Raw genomic sequence first — 20,886 nt, forward strand, 5'->3', positions numbered from 1 at the left:
CAACACACAGTAACAACTATGCTGAGTCACAATTCCTTCTAAATGGTTTTATAAAACTTACTTAATGCAAAAATAAAAACACAACATTAGCAATGTCAAGTGCCAAAGTTACCGGGACAAAGACTAAATACAACACCATCCTAAACAAACAAACACAAATAGTAAAAACAGACTGGGGGCTCACACCTACAATTACAACACTGGGAGACTAAGGCTAGGGCAGTGCCTAGAGTTGGAGGTTGCCTATTAAACTGCGACTTCCAGGTCAGGCTGAGCTACAAAGTAAGCCCTTATCTCAAAAAAAAAAAAAAAATCTTAATGGATAATGTCAAGACGTAACTTCTCAAATTTTCTGGCTCCAAAGAAAAAGGAAAAATACCATTTAGAGAAGAAAACAAATTAACAAACAAATCAAGTATCTTTAGGCAATAAAGATGACCATCAGCCTTTTAGGTAATGGCATTTTATGCCACCAAATAATGAAATGTGTTCATTACTCTCAAAGATAAAAAGCAAAACACTGGTGAAAGGTAAAACTTATTCCCATATGCAATTTCTAAAAATCTAATAAAAACTATGTCTCAAGGCATAATGAGAAGGCTCAGCCAGCAGAAGGAAGCTGCCTGAGTAAGATGACCTGAAGTAAGCTACCCAGGACCCATATGGTGGGAGAACAAACTCCAGGTTGACCTCTGACTTCCACATATGCATGCCCTAACACACACACACACACACACACACACACACACAGAGAGAGAGAGAGAGAGAGAGAGAGAGAGAGAGAGAGAGAGAGAGAGAGACGAATGAATACCTGCACTAAGTAGATAAATGCAATTAAAAATTTAAAGTGGGAAGCCATTTTAAAAAGTAATCACCACTGATTGGTGAGGCTGGAGAGATGGCTCAGGGGTTAAGAGCTCTCCCAAAGGTCCTGAGTTCAATTCCCAGTAACCACATGGTGGGTCCACAACCAGCTGTAATGAGACCTGGTCAGTCGTCCTCATCGACTTAGACCATGAAACCCAATATGGACAAGTTCAACAGAACCGCCATATACGGGCTGCCCATGAATGCTTCAGCATTGCCAGGGCACAAATTTCAATTTTCAATTTCTGTTAGTATGTACTTAGCCATGAGCAAAGCCCTAGGTTTCTATAGTCAGAATTATACCCCTAAAAGGAGCCACCACTTAAAAATCACTGCAAAAGATTTCAAAAATAGATTTAGTGGACATAAATGAAATGTCACTGAGTCAGGCGTTATCTTGAATTTGTCACTGGAAGGCTGGCAATGAGGACACAGGGGTTTAGCAAACTTTTCTGTCTACTACTGTACATGCTGTAAATTCACCACAATAACTGGTTTGGAAGACAGTCACTACACAAACACAAATAACACGTATATATGAACTTTGAAATTCCTGCTTTAACAAAAATAATAAATGAAATCACAATAATCTTATTTCTAAGTATAAGAGCCAAAATTAAAATCAACACATTTTTTGCATAGTAGTCATATACTAATAGCATATGCTACTGAGATTAAAATGTGTAAATATGGAAGAAAACCATGTCCTGCAGGAACATAAAAGCAATGAACTACTTTACTAGAAGTGATAGGTATACATCGATCCAATCACCTTTCTAGACTGACTCTCATGTATAATGCTAAAAGTTAACTGCCAACCACAAAGTGGCAAAGAACCTGAGCACACTAAATAACTGCGCTGACAAAACTGCTTATAGTAGCTTGTTAGATAAGGTTCAAATGCCTTTCACCTAATCCCATGGCAGAGCACAGAAAGGAAGATTCTTCGAGCATCTCCCCACTAGTTGGTAGGCTGCAGCTGTGCACTCCTTGGTCTAGGTCAGAATCCAGTACACCTAAGTAATATTAAGGTCAAAGTGGACCCCCAATATGGCAGTGCTGGTGACAATGTCTTAAACAGAAGGACTTCTGTTTACTCGGGTAAATAGAAGGATTGCTATAGGGTAAACAAAAACCTAAACTCAGTATTCCCCAGGAATCTCACAAGGCAGGTTTCTGCTTACCAGTGGTCAGCTACCTCTTGCAAAGGAATCTAGTCCCTGATTAACATAAACAGCCTACAAGAGAGCAAAGCCCCTATGCTAAATCCCTGGCTGCACCTACCCCTATACTAAATCTGGCTGCACCTCTCTTCCTGCCACTACGTGTGCTCTTAAAACTAACAAGGCTGTCCTCTGCCCCCCTCTCACCACCCCCAAGAACAGCCTGGCAGTTTGATTTCCCAAATACACTTTTCTTCCTATGCACGGAGTGGTACAGTGTGATGGCTTCACTGCTCCGTGGCTTACAAGTGGTGCCTGAAGGCAGCATCCTGCACTCCATCTCTAGTAGTGGTCCACTCCGTGAGATTAGGGTTTAAGTATGGTTTTCTCCTACTTATTGATTATTCTTATTATGATGTAAGCCCCGTCCGTGCTGAAACCTAAAACAGAACTTTTTATTCTGATCCTTTTAAAAAATCATATTCTGACACCACTTCCCACACCCCATTGTTTCTTAATGGCTAAAATCAGGTAAATCGGGCTGGGTGTGGTGGTGCACACCTTTAATACTAGTATTAAGAACACAGACACAGGTGGATTTCTGCATAGCAAGTTCCAGGCCAGCCAAGGCACACAGTAAGAACTTGTTACAAAAAAAATTAAAAATAAAAATAAAATTAGAAAACACAACAGTCTTACTTCCTCTTACATCAACTCATCGAGCCAGCTAGAGCTCTAACCAGTAAAGATGGTAACAAAGGATAATGGTGTTGTTTAGATGCTGGCATTCCTGTCTCTGCTTCACACAGACATTGTTCCACAGATGGACATTGCTAACAGTCCACCATGGTAAACAAGTTCTACAACCCTGTTTACTTAACAGTTCATAAATGCCCAATTTTTAATAGTTATTTTTAAAAATTTCACCTTGGTAGAATTAGAATAAGAAAATGAAGGTACAAATGACTCCACTTTAGTAAATACATAAGAACACAGAAGTAGACAATTAATTATACAATTATGGCATATCTGTTAAAAAATTGCTACACATCATTTGATCAGTTTTTTTAAAAGTAACATTTCTAAGTTTTCATTACACTATCTTAAAAAAAATCTTCAGGGCTCAAATTTGTTTAACACACTGCACAATGTTTAGTTAAGATATGTATATTAGTACATAAATGATGAATATAAGTAGATCAAAATGTTAACAGTAGGCATTACTGTTTTTCTACTTTGATCATTTTTTATGAATGCATATTAGTATATTCATAATGATTAAAATTACTTAAAGAAATACAAAGAAAAGCAGGCTCTTCAAAGAAAGTAAATTTACACCAAGTTACAGTTACTGCAGGATGGTTTACTTCAGGGAAGAATAAGCATTACTGAGTAAGAAACACTCACCTTCTATAGCTACTCAGAATTCTAATTTATTGTGGTATGAACATGAGTAAGATACAGTCGCGATGTGAAACAATGAGCACCGGATCTCATCCTGAAGTAGTTCTGAACCTTCTTCTTTCCTAACTGAATTTTCTAAATTTCAGCCTTATGGGAGTCCAGTCCACAGAAATGATTCGTAACAGCATTTCACTGCTGACTCTAAGTAAGCACTAACAGGAGTCACTCTTTCCTACTGCTGTCTATGATGAGCAGAAAGAAGCCAAGTGCACAGCTCCCCATCACACCTGCAACTCAGCACAGTGGATACGTCTCCTGTATCCACTTATTTAGTAAACTGAAGAGGGGGGCTGGAGAGATGGCTTAGAGGTTCAAAGCACTGACTGCTCTTCCAGAGGTGATGTGTTCAATTCCCAGCTACCACACGGTGGCTCACAACGCTCTATAATGAAATCTGGTGCCCTCTTCTGGCATGCAGACATGCATTTGGCAGAACACTGGATACATAATAAATAAATTTAAAGAAAATAAAGTATACTAAAGAGAACAAATTATAAATCTGAAATTTCCTTTCTAATATTTTAAATGTCAATGTGATAAATGCAAAAGGTAACTAATGATAGCTAATTCTATACACACACATTAAGTCTAGTTTTTAAGTCACAACTCAAGTCTTAATAAATATTGTTATGACATGAAGTACAAATGATGTACATAAAGACACTAATATCTCTATACAGACATCTTTTCAAAGATTTTATCTTATTAATCTTTTAATTACCTTTTCCTGCATATAAGACTCCAGATTCTCTAGCATGCTTTACTATATTAAATAAAATGACTGATCCTAAATTTGGATTCTGATATCTAGTTAGACTCCTCCTAATGGCTCCAAGTTTCTTATTTTACCAACCCCCCCAAAAAACAAAAAAAACAGTCAAAACTGAGCTATATAGTATATAAAAAGTCATGATCTATGAGAAATAATGTTCTAAAACAGAATAAGTACAAAAATATAAATGATAAAACACAAAACTTTGAATTGTCAATAGTATAGCTTTTCAAACAAACACATTTCATAAAATATGGCATTAAGTAAATGATCAACTTCACATCATTAACATCTTATAATGCCAAACTAAATTTTTAAGAATGCTAATGGTTACAGATCCTTTAAAATGATTTAAATGTCTGCTTTGAAAAAAAAATCACCATTTCTTAGCCAGGCATAGAGGCACACAACGTTTAATTCCACCACTCGGGAGGCAGAGGCAGGTAGGTCTCTGTGAGTTCAAGGCCAACCTGGTCTACATAATAAGTTCCAGGACAGCCAGGGCTACATAGTGAGAAACTGTTTGCCAAAAATAAAATAAAATAAAATCACTGTAATAACATTTTTGTTTTTGAAAACCTAAAGTCTTCTTCTAAAAATAAAATAAATCTAAAGTCATGCTTCAATTCAGATCCAAGGCTCATGTTCAAGATGAGGGGGATGCTGGATCAGAATCTGCACAGGCAGAAAATTACGGTTATGTTTTACCTTAAAATTTGTTTTCTCTCAACTTCATCCTGTAACTTCCGAATGTAGTTTGAAATCTAAAATTCAATATTACTTTATTCAACAATAAAATGTTTTTATTACATTATTAAAATTATTATGTATTCCACTCTTAGTTTGCCAAAAAAAATCAGATTTTTAAGGTACTTTTATAATACTCTCCCACTGACTTCTATCAAAAGCAAGAAATGGAAGACAAAAGAATTTAAACCTGCATTTATTGTGTTCTCAGGAGGACAAGGCCAAACAACTTGAAATATCAGAGGTAAAAAGATAAGGGAAGAAGAAAAGACAGTGTGCAAAATGGAAAGAAGAAGAAGAGGAGAAAGAAAGTCAGGAGGAAAACAGAAAGAAAGGGCAGATAAAATAACATCCATTTAAAATGTGGCATTTTTAGATAAGTAAATATTTCAAATTGTGCTCACAGAAACAAGACACTGAAAATAATACATATGTAAGCTTTAGTTCAAATCACTAACATTTAACTCAACACCTACTATGTGTTAAGAACTTGGGCTAGCTGTTTGTGTTAAGGAGGAACCATTCTCTGGATATCAGAATTTTTGGCTAGAATTTAAAAAGATCTATAACAAACTCTTCTTTTGATTGACATCATTCTTCATAATCTGATCTTATCTGCAAGAAAAAGTTTGGACAAACTAAAGTTGAATCATAACTACTGACAGCTTTTTGTTAGCTATACAAATAAACTATTTCTGAGGACTAACCTAAGACCATGAAAAATGAAGGCACCACATGGAGAAGTTAGCTCACACTAAAACAGGGGTGTTGATAATGTGGAGAGATTTAAGAAACTGTAATATATATCATAGGTGGGTTCATATGACACCATTGCCATTGTTCCCTGGTAAGGCCCTAATGAAGTGTACAAGAAAATTCTTTTAAAAATGTCAAAAAATAAAAAGGTTTAAAAGTTCCATTATATTTATGGTTTATAAATTTGTCAAACAGTAAATTTGAAAAAGCCTGAAATGCAGTATCCTCTGTCAAAATGGTGCCCTTAATGACAGAATTCTTTGAAAAATGAAATTAAATATATAAGGCACTGACAAGTTTAAACTAGAGGGGGCATTTTAATTATACAAAAGGCTCAACTCTGTTAAGGTCCCTTACTCCAGATTACACTACAGTAGAGGTTTTTATCAATTACAATCTATGTATTATATTGTTTGAAGTGACAGATGAGAAAAATGAAGCTAATGAAATACAGTGAAACAGACACCAAGCAAAAGAGAAAAAGCCATCCCCTGATAAGGATTCTAGTCTGCCATCTGTCCCCCTGCCACTCAGTGACAATTACAAATTCTCTTTCAGTTTTCTAGTAGGTGAAGGTGATGAATGAGGCAAGGGCTTTCCTGTGCAGATCCTGACATTCTTTCTGATCTAATCTGAGGTTTAACAGATGACTCAAAGAAAGGCCCAGAGTTCAACAACCTCATTACTAGATTATGCTGTGGAGACTGCGGAAGGTCTAAGCTCAGTTCTGCAGTGAGAAATAGTTGAACTGTAACGATCCAAGTCTTACAAAGAAGCAAAAGGGGTTTTCTCACAATGCTCATCTCAGAAATTGTTTCAATAACAGAGTAGCAATGATGGTACATATTACAAAAGCATCACCCTGGAGATTCACATCAAAGGGGGAGGTAATGATCAGAGGCAGTACTGCTCCATCTCTAGTGGTAGCAGTCATAAGGATAAGGCTGTGGGAAGCCAGCAACTTTGCATCAGCAGCAGCAACAAATATTCTCAAAAATAGGATACAAAGGTAAAAAGAAAATTAGGGAATGGTTATATTAATATGAGGCAAGGGAGATTTTTCACAGCAAAAAAAATGACCAAGGATAAAGGGGTAATTTTACACTATTAAAGGAGTCAATCAAGACGATGTAACAGTTTTTGGTATTTATATAAACATCTAAACACAGAAAGGTATCATACATGAAACAAAAGTTGATTAAACTGTCAAAAAACTGATAAGCCTACAATTAGAACCAGAAACTTCAAAATCCCTCTCAAAAACCTGGGAAAACAGAGACAGAAATCAATAGATGCACAGATGAGGAACCAGATGAGCTGATGGGTGTGCTCACTCTCTTGACCATGATGATGGGTTCAAGAGAATGTGCATATGCAAAGTTATTGAACTATAATTAAGAGTACAATAAAAATGACAGTCATAAATTGAGCTCTTTACAAAGAAAAAAATTCCAAAAACATCCTTCTATCTCTTTAACTGAAAGTTTTTGTTAATTTTGTATAATAATATACACACTGTAATGAAGCAAGGTATTGTAAAGAACACTACAATAATATAAAGTACCAAATACTTTATAATAACAAACCATGGAAAAAAACTATTTGAGAGATTCATCTAAAAATCAAATTAAGAACAAAAATAAAAAAGTATTAGGACTAAGGGTGGACTACATCTAAAAGTCAAGTAGAGAATGCAGGAATACTTAGTAGCTGTAAGAAATTAATTTTAAAGGTATAAAATAATTCCTTGGAACTATCACACGAAAGTCAAAGTGAAAGAAAATGGTTTTGTAGTTTTGATCATTAAACTAGTAAGTTGTTTAAAAACAAATCTTACAAGCAATCACACCTATTCTGATCTCTGTGAGCACCAGGCTTGTATGTGTTACATATACATATATGTCGGGCAAAATATATATTCTTTTGTTTTCAACAAAATCTTCAACACATAAAGATAATCATTAAATTTATTTTTCAAATTAAAACTAGGAGCCAAATGCTATCCTATCATTCAGAGGCCTAAGGAAGGGAAAATTGAATTTAAGACCAGTCTAGGTAATGTAGTGATACTCTGTCTCAAAAAAATAAATAAAATTAAATATTAGATAGATGGATGGATGCTGGATGATGGATGGACAGATGAATGTACAGACAGGAGGACACACACACACACACACACACACACACACACTTTGGTCAAAATTCACTTGGGGATAATATATCCACAAGAATATGAAGCAGAAACTTTAGAAAACTAAAGCTCTGGTGGAAATCGTGCTCACAGCCTTTGATTTTCTGACATGAAAGATGTTCCTTTCTTTGCTGAAAACATAATTAAAATTCACTGACTCTGACAGCATACACAGAACTATTGCAGAAGTAGCTTTCCACATATGTATTAGTTTAACTGCACTATTGGATGTATCTAGGAGTCATAAAAGAAGAGTCTTACAAAAAATTAAATGGCTTAATTTAACTGCATTTGTTACCTACTTAAAGTTTTATTTTATGAGCCTGGGGAGAGATTTCAGTTGGTCAAGCATTGACTGTGCAAGTACAAGGACCATCCCATAACACACACAACAGTCAGGTGCAGTGGGGTCCGCTGTGCTGAAGAGGAACAGGTAGGTAAATCTCTGGAGCTCACAGGTCAGTCAGCCTACCTGAGTACCAGAGCAGCGAGGGATTCTGTCACTGTCCCCACACGGGGAAGATGCCTGATAAAAAGACACTGGAGGCTGTCTTCCTTCCTTCACATGCACACATATGGACCTAACTACAAACACATGAACCTGCACTCAAGTACACACATACAACACACTAACTCTGAAATAAACTAAATGTGTAAAAGAAAAGACATAAAAAGAAAATCTCTGTAAACTTGGGGCTCTTTAGGTTTCTAACCCTGAATCTTTAGTAATATCTCTAAAAGTAAATTATTTTTAAAAATTTCAGATTTGCTTTATTTTTACGACAGTTTTGAATGAATGTATGCATACCAAGTGTGTGCCTGATGCCTGCAGAGCTCAGAGGAGGGTACTGAATCCCCTGTGATTGGAGTTACAAGTAGATGCTGGGAATTGAGCTCAGATCCTCTGTAAGAGCAACAAAGGCAAATAATGAAAGTTTAACTTTTTCCTTTCCAATTCGAATTCCCTTGATCCCCTTATGTTGTCTTATTTCTATTGCTAGAACTTCAAGGACTATATTGAAGAGATAAGGAGAGAGTGGACAGTCTTGTTGTGTTCCTGAATTTAGTGGGATGGCTTTGAGTTTCTCTCCATTTAATTTGATGTTAGCTGTCGGCTTGCTGTAAATGGCCTTTATTATATTTAAGAATGATCCTTGTATCCCTAATCTGTCCAAGACCTTTATCATAAAGGGGTGTTGAATTTTGTCAAATGCTTTTTCAGCATCTAATGAGATGATCATATGTTTTTTTCCTTTAGTTTATTTATATGATGGATTACATTGATAGATTTTCGTATGTTGAACCAGCCCTGCATCTCTGGGATGAAGCCTACTTGATCGTAGTGGATAATTTTTCTAATGTGTTCTTGGATTCGGTTTGCCAGTATTTTATTGAGAATTTTTGCGTCGATGTTCATGAGTGAGATTGGCCTGTAATTCTCTTTCTTGGTTGAGTCTTTGTGTGGTTTAGGTATCAGGGTAACTGTAGCTTCATAAAAGGAATTTGGCAATCAGTTTCTAGCCATAAATAAAGGACATCGAGCCTATCATTCGTGATCCTAGAGAAGATAATAAGAAGGTGAACCCAAAGAAAAACATATATTTATCCTCCTGGATATTGGAAGTAGATAAGATTGCCGGGCAAAAATTGGGAACTTGTGGGTGTGGGGTGGGATGGGGGCAAGGAGAGATGGGGAGTGAAAAGTGTGAAGGGAAGGTTGGGGAGAGCTTGGGGGAACAGGATGGTTGGGATATAGGAAGGGTGGATATGGGAGCAGGGAAGCACATTTCTTAATTAAGGGAGCCGTTTTAGGGTTGTCAAGAGACTTGACTCTAGAGGGGTTCCCAGATATCCAGGGAGATGCCCCCAGCTAGTTCCTTGGGCAGCTGAGGAGAGGGAGCCGGAAAAGGCCAGATCCTATAGCCATACTGATGAATATCTTGCATATCACCATAGAACCTTCATCTGGCGATGGATGGAGATAGAGACAGAGCCCCACATTGGAGCACCGGACTGAGATCCCAAGGCCCAGATGAAGAGCAGAAGGAGGGAGAACATGAGAAAGAAAGTCAGGACCGTGAGGGGTGCGTTCACCCACTGAGACGGCAGGACAGAACTAACGGGAGATCACCAAGACCAGTTGGAATGGGACTGATGGAACATGCTAACAAACTGGACTCTCTGAATGTGGCTGATGGTGGAGGCTGACTGAGAAGCCAAGGACAATGGCGATGGGCTTTGATTCTACGGCACGGACGGGCTCTGGGTGAGCCTTGTCAGTTTGGATGCTCACCTTCCTGGACCTGGGGGGAGTTGGGAGGACCTTGGACTTAACATAGACTAGGAAACCCTGAGGGCTCTTTGGCCCAGAGAGGGAGGGAGTGGGGGTATGGGTGGAGGGGAAGGGAGGGAAGGAGGAGGAGGGGAGGAGAAGGAAATTTTTAATAATATTAAAAAAATTAAATAAATAAAAAAAGAGCAACAAAGGCTCTTAATGAACTGATCCATCTCTTCAGCCCCCTAACTAAACTTTTAATTAAAGAAAAAATAATGAACATTAAAGGTAACTATAATCATTAGTATTATTAATAAAATTAGTGGCTAGAGAGATAGCTCAGTAGGTAAAGGTGCTTGGCCACTAAGCCTAAAACCAGAGTACAATCCCCAGAATCCACATGTTAAAAGGAAAGAAAACTCCTACAAGTTGTCCATCGATCTACACACACACACACACACACACACACACACACACACACACACACATACACATACATGTACATACAAGCACACAATAATCAAAATAATTTTTCAAATCGACTTAAACTCATCATCCTTATTGAAGCGCAAAATGAAAAAAATGGAAGAATTTAACAGCTTAGAGCAACAGTTCTCAACCTGCGGTCTGTGGTTCCTTTTGGGGGTCAGATGACCCTTTCATGGGAGTCACTTAAGGCCACTGGAAAACACAGGTATTTGCATGACAATTCATAACTGTAGCAAAATTACAGTTACAAAGTAGCAGTGAAAATGATTTTATGATTGGGATCATCACAGCATGAAGAAATGGATCAAAGGGTTGCAGCACGAGGAAGGTTGAGAACTACTGACTCAGAGTTTATTCATTTGCTTTGCTGTTGTGTTGACAGCTACACAATGCTCTTCCTAACACTTTCACAGGAAGTAAAGGTTTCTGCTCCTCCAAAGAAAGGATAAGGAAATGAGTGAGTCATTATGGAGCCGACTCCCAGATTGATCTTCCATATCGGTGCCACACACAACCTAAGCTCAACAATGAGCTCTGCTTATATTTCACAAGATGCAGCGACTATTTTATGCTTCTGTTGTTATGAAATGTCCCATTTTCCCTACCCATCACTTAATTAACATAATTTCTGAGAATAAAATATAAATGTAGCATTTGAAAAAAATCATCTTTGATTCCAAGCACCCAATGAACACTAATGAATTTAAGAACTTTGATGAAGAGCCTGCTCATAATTTTCATAAAACAAATAAAATTTACTATTATTTTCCTTCATACGTGAGAATGCAACATAAAAAAAACAGAATTTGTCTAAGTCACATTTTTGGAATGCAAAGGATTGTCACAAAGAAAGAATATACAAATTCACAATGAAGAAAGACAACCACCCACCATTTTTAAACTTCATCTTCTTACAAAAATGAATACATATTACACCAAAAATTAGGTACTTCATTAAATTGTGAGATGGGACAGTGAAGAAACCAAGCATTAAAATTAATGCTATTTCTCTAACAATACATGTAAAAAATTTCACTTTAGAATATATTTATAATTAGCACTCATTTTTATTAAAAACATAACCATTTGAACTATAAAATCACCAAAATATTAAATATACATCAGTTCTTTTTGTGAGAAGCCTTTTAAAATGCTAGAAAAATTCTTCAGTTAAATTAGATAAAAACACAGAACAATAAAGCTTTCTTACTCAGCAGCTACCTATTATGTTTAACAGTCTTAAAATAAAATGTGTCAAAGGTCAAGAGTAAGTTATCTGAGATGTCAAGTACACCGGGTCAAAGGGATAGTTTTATTAGGTCAGAAGTGACATAAATAAAATCTTATATGCCAAAGAAGAAGGGTAATAGACACGGTGCATATAATATAAAGACATCATAGGCGACAAGTAATAAGTTTAAGTAGAACAAGTGTGTTTACTATAGATACCTTCACTGATTAAAAATGAAACTTCCATGTGAGTAGAACAGCCTCTCTACAATACAGCTCATATGCTATATTCCAATGTTGTTTTCAGGAGAAAGGCGCTTTCACTAGAACAGTCACATGGATTAACTAAGAAGTTGAAAAGTTTCATTATTTGCAACTGGCAGAGTACACAAAATGAAGACATCAATCAAACCTCAATCTACAAAGACTAAATAAAGACCACTAAAATAACTAGAAAATTTATACATTGCTACACATTGTTTTATCAGTCTACTATTCTTTCCTTTTCATCTCTTCTCATTGAAATAAAGATATATATCTTTATATATATATGTATATATATATTATATAAACTGAGTTTATATATCTGTGTTTATATAATATCATACTGCAGATTTTTTTCCATTCTAGAAATAAAACTGAGGATTTGTGGATGCCAGCAAGCACTCTCACCAAGCTGTACCCACTATCCCAAAAAACTTTTTAACTTTTAACTTTAATTTATTATAAAATGCATATTATATTCAGCTTTATTAAGGGAATGTACTAGCAAATGTTTTTAACAAATAAATGCATTTTTAATTATTTTTTATGTTTTTGGTAACAGGAAGTAGTACCCATCATTTAGGGCAGTATTCTCATTTAAAACAAACTGTCTTGAAAGAAGGATAGAGGCCACTGGTTTGTTTCATTTTATTTGATTTTGTTTTTCTGTTATTTGATACAGAGTCTCAGTCCCAGCTGGTCTTGAATTCTAGATCCTCCTGCCTCTGTCTTCCAACCGCTGGGATGTAGGCATGTGTCAACACAGCCCACAGGTTGCTACAATTAAAATAAAATTCAAACAAAAAATAGGAATATTGTAAAAGATTTAAGTAAAAAATTCCATACCACCTTCTCTAAAAGTACTCATACAATCCGAGTAAAAATGCTAACTTAAAGGCTGGGTGATGGTGGCACACACCTTTAATTCTAGCATTTAGGAGGCAGAGGTAGGAAGATCGATTTGAGTTCAAGGCCAACCTACTCTACAAAGCAAGTTCCAGGACAGACTACAAAGCTACACAAAGATACCCTGTCACAAAGATCCAAAAATGATAAATTATTTGAGGCAAACTAAATAGATAACTAGTTCTATATTCCACTTCAACTGTATTACAATTACATAGAATTTACAAAGAAGAAATTTAGAGGTCTATTCAAATACTATCTTTAAAGATATCTATACTTTTCCACTTGAATTAAATTCAACTCAGTAAATGTTTACTAGAAATCTAAACTACGTATCAAATATAAACTTATAGAAATTCAACACTGGAGACTTAATTCCAGCCACAACAAACTGGCTACTGCCAAATTTATCTTCCAGCTCCAAAGTCTACACAAAACGCAAAAGTCAAGCAAGTAAAGGTAGTAAGGAGCAGTTAGACAGCCAGCACTTGTGGCCAGGACCTCAAATGCAACTGGTTCTTCCTTAAGGGCTTATGTTAGCTGTTGGCTTGGGAGTATGGACTACAAATGAGAATTAATGAGCTGGAGACAGCCAGAGTTTAGAGCTGTAAAAGGAAGAAATCACAGAGAATAGAGCCCGGCCACTTTTGTGCAATTTCTCCTTAACCATCACTTATATCCAGAAAATCAGGAGTAAAAAGTCATTTCATTCCTTCCACATATTTAGATAAAAACTTTACTAAGAAACCAGTCACCAAATTATTCACTTCCTCAGAGTATTAAGCTGAGAGAACTGCCTTCAACCCAGAGCAATGCGTTATCTGCTCAAACTCCCTCACCTCATCTCCTAGAGTAGCCAAAGTCTACACAAGGCCTTTCAGATACCTGCTACTGACAAGTAACACAATCCCCCCAGTGTATTTTCCTTTCTTTTGACAATGCAATAAATAAAATTTTATTCTATGCCAATTGCATTACTGATGGTCTTTGCCTATAGGGTATTAATAAAAATCTAATAAATATGATTACTGCAGTGTCACAGAAAAAATAAGGTCCAGTCTCACAAAAAGACGAAGAAAGACATAGGAAAGTACATATCATGCAGTATCATCTATATGAAGTTCCAGAATAGGCAGGAGAAATTGATGCTATCAGTACACTAGTCATGGTTTAGGAACATTAATAGTGAATGGGCAAAAGGGAATCCTCTGGGGGGCAGAAGGAGTTTTTTGATGCTGTGGCTAATCCCTTGAAAGATGGCCTCATTCATGACAAGAATGGTCTTTGTTTTACAGATAACGTGGCTGGAAATGGAAAAGGTCACATAATAACAGGTTCTCCAGATAATGGAGGACTGCTTCCTCATTATGTGGACATATTTTTAATATCACTGGGTTATTTCAAGCAAAATGTTACTTTTTTAAACCTAATGATAGGAATAGTATGGACATAGAGTGTGAAATTGATGCTTTATTGGAACATAAGAAAATAGAAGCCATGCACATTCCAAAGAACCCCTCTAGCAAGTGATAAGTAGATCCAGAGTTTGCAGATAAGATAAATATACAAGAATTCTGCAAAGCAGAAGTTAACAAAGACAGTGTCTATGGCATATTTGTCTCTTATATTGAAATCTATAAAAATTTCATAAATGATCTACAGAAGATGTCTTAGTTAGGATTTTATTGTTGTGAAGAGAAACCATGACCATGTCAACTCTTATAAGGAAAAATGTTTAACTAGGGCTAGCTTACAGTTTCAGAAGTTTAGACCATTATCACCATGGCAGAATATGGTGGCACGCAAGCAGACATAGTGCTGAAAGAGCTAAGAGTTCTGCATTTTGATCCTCAGGCAGCAGAAGCAGACCACAGCACTAGGCCTACCTTGGGCATATAGGAGACCTCAAAGCCCACATCCACAGTGACACACTTCCTCCAACAAGGAAACATATACTCTTACAAGGCCACACCTAACAGTGCCTAACAGGGCAAGAATTCAAACACATGAGTCTATGGGGATATACCTATTCAAACCATCACTGTCCACTCCCTGACCCCCACAGACTTATGGTGATAACATAATGCAGAAACACATTCAGTCCAACTTTAGAAGTTCCTGTAGTCTATCACAGTTTCAACAGTCTTTAAAAGTTCAAAGTCTCTTCTAAGATTCATGCAATCTATTAACAGTAACCCCCATAAAATCAAAATTAAAAAAAAATCACATACTTCCAAAGTGTGATGGCACAGGATATACATTAAAATTCCAAAAGTGAGCATAGTGAGGAAAATACTGCACAAAGCAAGACCATAAACCAGCTGGGCAAACTCCAAACTCTGCATCTTCATGTCTGATATCAAAACAGTCCTCAGACTCCAAACCCTTTGAACTTTGTTGACTGCAACATGCTTCTTTCTCTTGCGCTAGTTCCACTTTCTGTTAGCAGCTTTCCTCAGCAGCTATCCCATGGCTCTATATCTCTAACATTTTGGGGTCTCCAAGGAAAACCAGGCTTCACCTTCACAGCTTCACTCAATTGCCCCTCTGGGACAATTGCAGGGACACTCCAGACGTATGCCTGACCTCAGCAGTTTTCCTTAGTCACAGTAGCTGATTCCACAACCCCTTTCTTCTATCCTTGACTCTAAAGCTAGAAACACATAGCCAAAGATGCCAAAAGCACTTCTGCTGCTTGCTGGGGCTGGTACAAAGCCATTTCTTCAATTACATTTCTAAGAACTCTGTTTTCACTGGGTTTCCTTCACTGTGTATGCTTTGCTGTCCTAGAATTCATTCTGTAGACCAGGCTGGCCTTGAACTCAGAGATCTGCCTGCCTCTGTCTCCAGAGAGCTGGGATTAAAGGTGTGTACCACTGACTCCTGGACCTAAGCTTTTCTTTAATTCCTTTCCACAAGATGGAAGCTTAGCTGGGTGGGATCTTCCCCTGAAGTCATCACTCCCTTTATTCCATTTAACATCTGACTTTTTAAAATCTTTATAGCTCCTTGAACACAGGATTTAGGTCCATTTCACTTCTTGGTGCTGCTTTTCTCCTCAAATTGTACATATTGTAACTTTCCTTGCTCAGCTTGCTCCTTTCTGTCATAGATCTTTAAAAGAGTGATCACCAATAACCATAGGACAGAGTCTATACTAGGCTGTTTTAAGATTTTCTATACCAAGGGAATTAATCCAAATCTCTTCACTTTAGCTTCAGGCAGACTCTTCAGACAAGGGCAAAAAGAAGTCACGTTATTCACCAAAATGTCTCAATAACAATATACTGAAATTCTTCTCCTCTGAAACCTCTTGAGCCAGGTCCTACATTTTAAATAACCCCATCACCATGGTCTTCAATGTTTCTACTAGCATGGCCCATTAAGCAACGCTTGAAGCATACACTACTTTCCTAACCCAAAGCACCAAAGTCCAAATTCCTCCAAGCAAAAATATGGTCAGGCCTACAAAAGCAATACCTCAATCCCTGATACCAATTTCTATCTAAAGATTTCTATTGCTGTGGAGAGACACCATGATCACCTGAACTCTTATGAAGGAAAACATTTAGTTGGAGCTAGCTTACAATTTCAGAGCTTCACTCCATTATCAATATGGTGGGACATGGTGGTGTACAGGCAGGCATAGTGCTGAAGAAGCAGCTGAGAATTCTACAGGCAACAGAAAGTGAACTGTGAGCCATACTGGGTATATCTTGAGCATATAAGACATCAAAGTCCACCTCCACAGTGACACACTTCTTCCAACAAGGTCAAACATACTTCAACAAGGCCACACCTAATAGTGCCACTCCCTATAGATCAAGAATTCAAACACAGGAATCTACTAGAGCCAAATACCTATTCAAACCACCACAGAAGAGGTTACAGTTTGATCCTAAGAAGCCCAAGTTGAATGGCTATAGTACACCTGTGAAGAACACAGAGTCTTTACTCCAACAACCTAAAATGCTCCTAGAAGGTAAGAACCACAGTACATACATTAAAGGATATATTGTAGGAGGCTTTTTTGGACCACCAGCCCCCAAATCATGACACAAAGACCTATTGTTAATTATAAAAGCTTGGTCTTTGATAGCCTTGTTTCTAATTAGCTCTAATAACTTAAATTAACCCATTTTTATTACATGCTATCACGTGGCTCATGGCTTTTACCTCTCCTCCTGCATGTCCTGTTTCTTTTGTGTCAGTTGGTGATTCTGCCTTTCTTTTCCCCTGAGACCTCTGTCTCCAGAAATCCCGCCTAACCTCTTCCTGCCTAGCTAATAGACATTCAGCTCCTTATTAAACCAATTACAGTGACACATTTTCACACAGTATAAAGGAATATTCTACAACAATGTAAGAAGGAGGCACCTGAAAATCAGAAAAAAGAGACATGTTGCTAACACCCATTTGAATAGAATCCATTATTTCCCATATCATATTTAGCATTAAATTAATCGAAGCTCCCATGGATGCCAATAGAGACAATAAGTTATAGGAAAAAGAGCAAATTGCTATATAATAAAATATAAATAACAAATTATTGTCTCTCTTGGATCTTGCTGTATGTGAAACAACCAAGCAGACTAAAGCAGATGGGAAGAGAGTACATGAAGCTGGTAACACTAGTCAGTGGCAACACTAAGAACATTATATAAGTCCTGGGAGAGAACAAACTGTATAGGACTGTCTTAGTTAAGGTTTTTATTACTGTGAAGAGACATCATGACCACAGCAACTCTTACAAAGGAAACATTTAATTGGGGTGGCTCACTTATAGTTTCAGAGGTTTATTCCATTATCATGGGCAGGGGGCATAGGGGCATACAGGTTGACATGTGGCTGAAAGAATAGCTGAAATTCCTAAATCTTACAGGCAACAGGAAGTTTACTGACTTATTGGGTGATATTCTGTGCATATGAAACCTCAGAGCCCTCCACCACAGTGACACACTTCCTCCAACAAAGTCAGAGCCACTCCAACAAGGCCATATCTACCAATAGTGACATTCCCTATGAGATTATTGGGGTCGATAATATTCAAAATACCACAAGGACTAACAAGATGGCTCCACATCAACATTCAAAGTTACACTTACAGAAGTGTAATACAGTTAGTCAGGGTTCCTATTTCTGTGAAGAGACACTGTAGAAATTAGCTCAATTCGGGAAATAACCAGGTTAGCTAAAGGATACAACAATTATATTTTTATTTATTATAAGGGGATAAGTCATGAAACAGGAACAAGTTCAAGCTCAGCTGTGCCCCGTGGAAATCACACAGAAAGAGCACACCTGGGCCGTGCGCCTGTTTTTTCTCCCAGTCCCAGAAAGCCATGCCTTAACTTGGATCCATCTCTTAAAGACAACTGGCTACCAAGGTTTCCCCATCAAGACCACATGACCACAAAACTCTTATAATAAGGTGGCTTACAGTTTCAGAGGTTTACTCCATTATCATCCTTGTGGTGCATGGTGGTATACAAGGAGACATGATGCTGGAGAATGACCCAAGAATTCTACATCTTGACCCAAAGACAATAGGATGTGAACTGTCTCACTGGCTGTAGCTTAAGCAAAGGAGACTTCAAAGCTCATCCCCACGGTGACATACTTCCTCTAACAAGGCCACACTTTCTAATTGTGCTACTCCTTTTGGGCGCCATTTTTTCCAAACCACCATACCATCTGTTAAAGAAGTACTCCAGTGGGGAAGGGAAGATACAGCTGACTGTGTGAATACAAATGCTGAAGACTATGAAGAAATCTTCCAAGTCATGATATTTGCTGAAGCAATGCAAGAGGTGAAATAGTGAGACCAGTAGTGACATGTGGATTGACACAAGAAGGTGAAGGAGAAGCCTGGCTAGGGAGGATGACTGGATGAGCCACTGGTGACAGAAATTATTCTAAACCATTTCTCATCATTGTCCCTGTGCAAACTTTGGGTATCACTGAGAGATCCTTCCAAAAGTAATTGAAGTTTTGAAGAAACAACATTACCTATGACAACTGACAACTGAGGAGTTTAGCAAACAATATATTACTTTCAAAACTTTTTAAAAAGAATGTGACAATGATGTTTTAAATAAAAAAAACTACAGGTTGATCTCAGGACTGAAATCAGAAATAGAATGACTGGAGAAGAAAAAACTTTGGAGTATAAGACTGAGATTTTGGAGAAAACAACTACAGTCCATGAAGATGATAAACACGACCTACAGCAGGAGCTTAAAATCCAGAGTCAGAAGCTTCAGCTTTGTCTGACAAGCACAGACAAAGGCCAGGTTGCAAGGCATGGTGACAGATGAAATGGCAGAAGGAATGTGAGAATCAGGTAGCATTTACTCAGAGATGCAGAATAAACTGTGGCTCAAAGATAAAGAGCTCAAATAGTTGAAGGTCACTCAGAGAGACGCTCCTGAGAGTCACACATGCCTAATACACTGAGTACTGTCTGACACAGCAAGCCCCATCTGCAGGGATCAGATGAGTAGATAATAAGTCTACCTCCCTCTAATGTGCAAATTGAGACAGTCAGGCAATCACATGTCCCTTACACCATTACAGAGTCTGTTGAAAATGAAAAGGTGCTAGCTAAGTGTGAGAAGTACATGCTGATCCACCAGGAAGGAGCTTCTGATAGGGAAATTCAGATTAAAGTAATTAGGGGTGATGCTAATGAAGCGATAGACAATCTGTTCAGTTTACTGATGTTGAAATTTTAAAATAAGAATCACCAACTGGCATTCAAAAATAAAGTTTATCCACAGTAGCAAGCACCTCCCAATCAGAGGGTACAGACTTTGAATAGACTGATGTAGAAACTAAGTGTTCCGTGATGGAGATGAGAGCAGAACCTCAACTGGGACCCCAGTACCAGTATCACTCACAACTCAAGTGGAAAAGGCCTTGAACTAACAGCCCTGGTATCAAAACGTTGTTTGTGTTGGTGACTTATCTAAATCAGTGCCATAGCAGTATTAGGGTCATCTTACAGTAGAGAGTATGTAGGTACACTGAATTTTTTGTGACTTTTCCAACTGCTCAAATATTTTCTAGGATTTTTTAAACAAAACAAATTCTGCTATTGATAAGATAAAAAATGAACTTTAAACATATCTAACAATTAAGACTTTCAAAATAAAGATGATGACTGGCCAACAGTAAAGCCATTTTATGAACTGTTTAGAATTCTGTATGCATATTCACTTCCTAACCTTCAGATATGCCAAAGGAGTTGAAATAATAAGCACAAGACATGCACACAAACACACACACACAGAGACAGAGAGAGAGAGAGAGAGAGAGAGAGAGAGAGAGAGAGAGAGAGAGAGAGAGAGAGAGGAAGACAGCTCAGTGAGTGCAAGTGTTTGCTGTATAACTCTGACGGCAGACCTGAATTCACTACCCAGGCCCATATAATAGAAGAGTTAACTGTCTCTGGTCACTCCTATGTCAAAATGGGAGGTGGGAATCTATTGAAGCTTGAATATGTAGGGCAGTGGCAAATATTAACCAGAGACTCTGCTTCAAAAACAAGGTGGAAGCAAAGAGCCAACCCCCAAAGTCATCTCCCGATCTCCTCTAACCACATTCACAAAATAACTGAATAAAAATAAATCTTAAATATAAGTTTAACACACACTGATATCTACTAATAGGTGCTGTCCTCAAAGAAACCACAATAATCTTTCCTGGGCATCTTAACAGATGTTTATCAAGTATGAAGTCTACATCTTTAGTAAACTTTAGA

The 20,886-nt window shown here is 37.5% G+C and overlaps 1 protein-coding gene across 2 annotated transcripts in view; it reads right to left on the bottom strand.

Moving 5' to 3' along the window:
- Positions 1–20,886, bottom strand: part of Scaper (S-phase cyclin A associated protein in the ER) — a 378,485-nt gene that overhangs the window by 233,500 nt on the left and 124,099 nt on the right. The gene's annotated exons all lie outside the window — the stretch shown is intronic.

The sequence above is a fragment of the Arvicola amphibius genome, chromosome 3, assembly GCF_903992535.2.
Source record: "Arvicola amphibius chromosome 3, mArvAmp1.2, whole genome shotgun sequence".
Classification (NCBI taxonomy): domain Eukaryota; kingdom Metazoa; phylum Chordata; class Mammalia; order Rodentia; family Cricetidae; genus Arvicola; species Arvicola amphibius.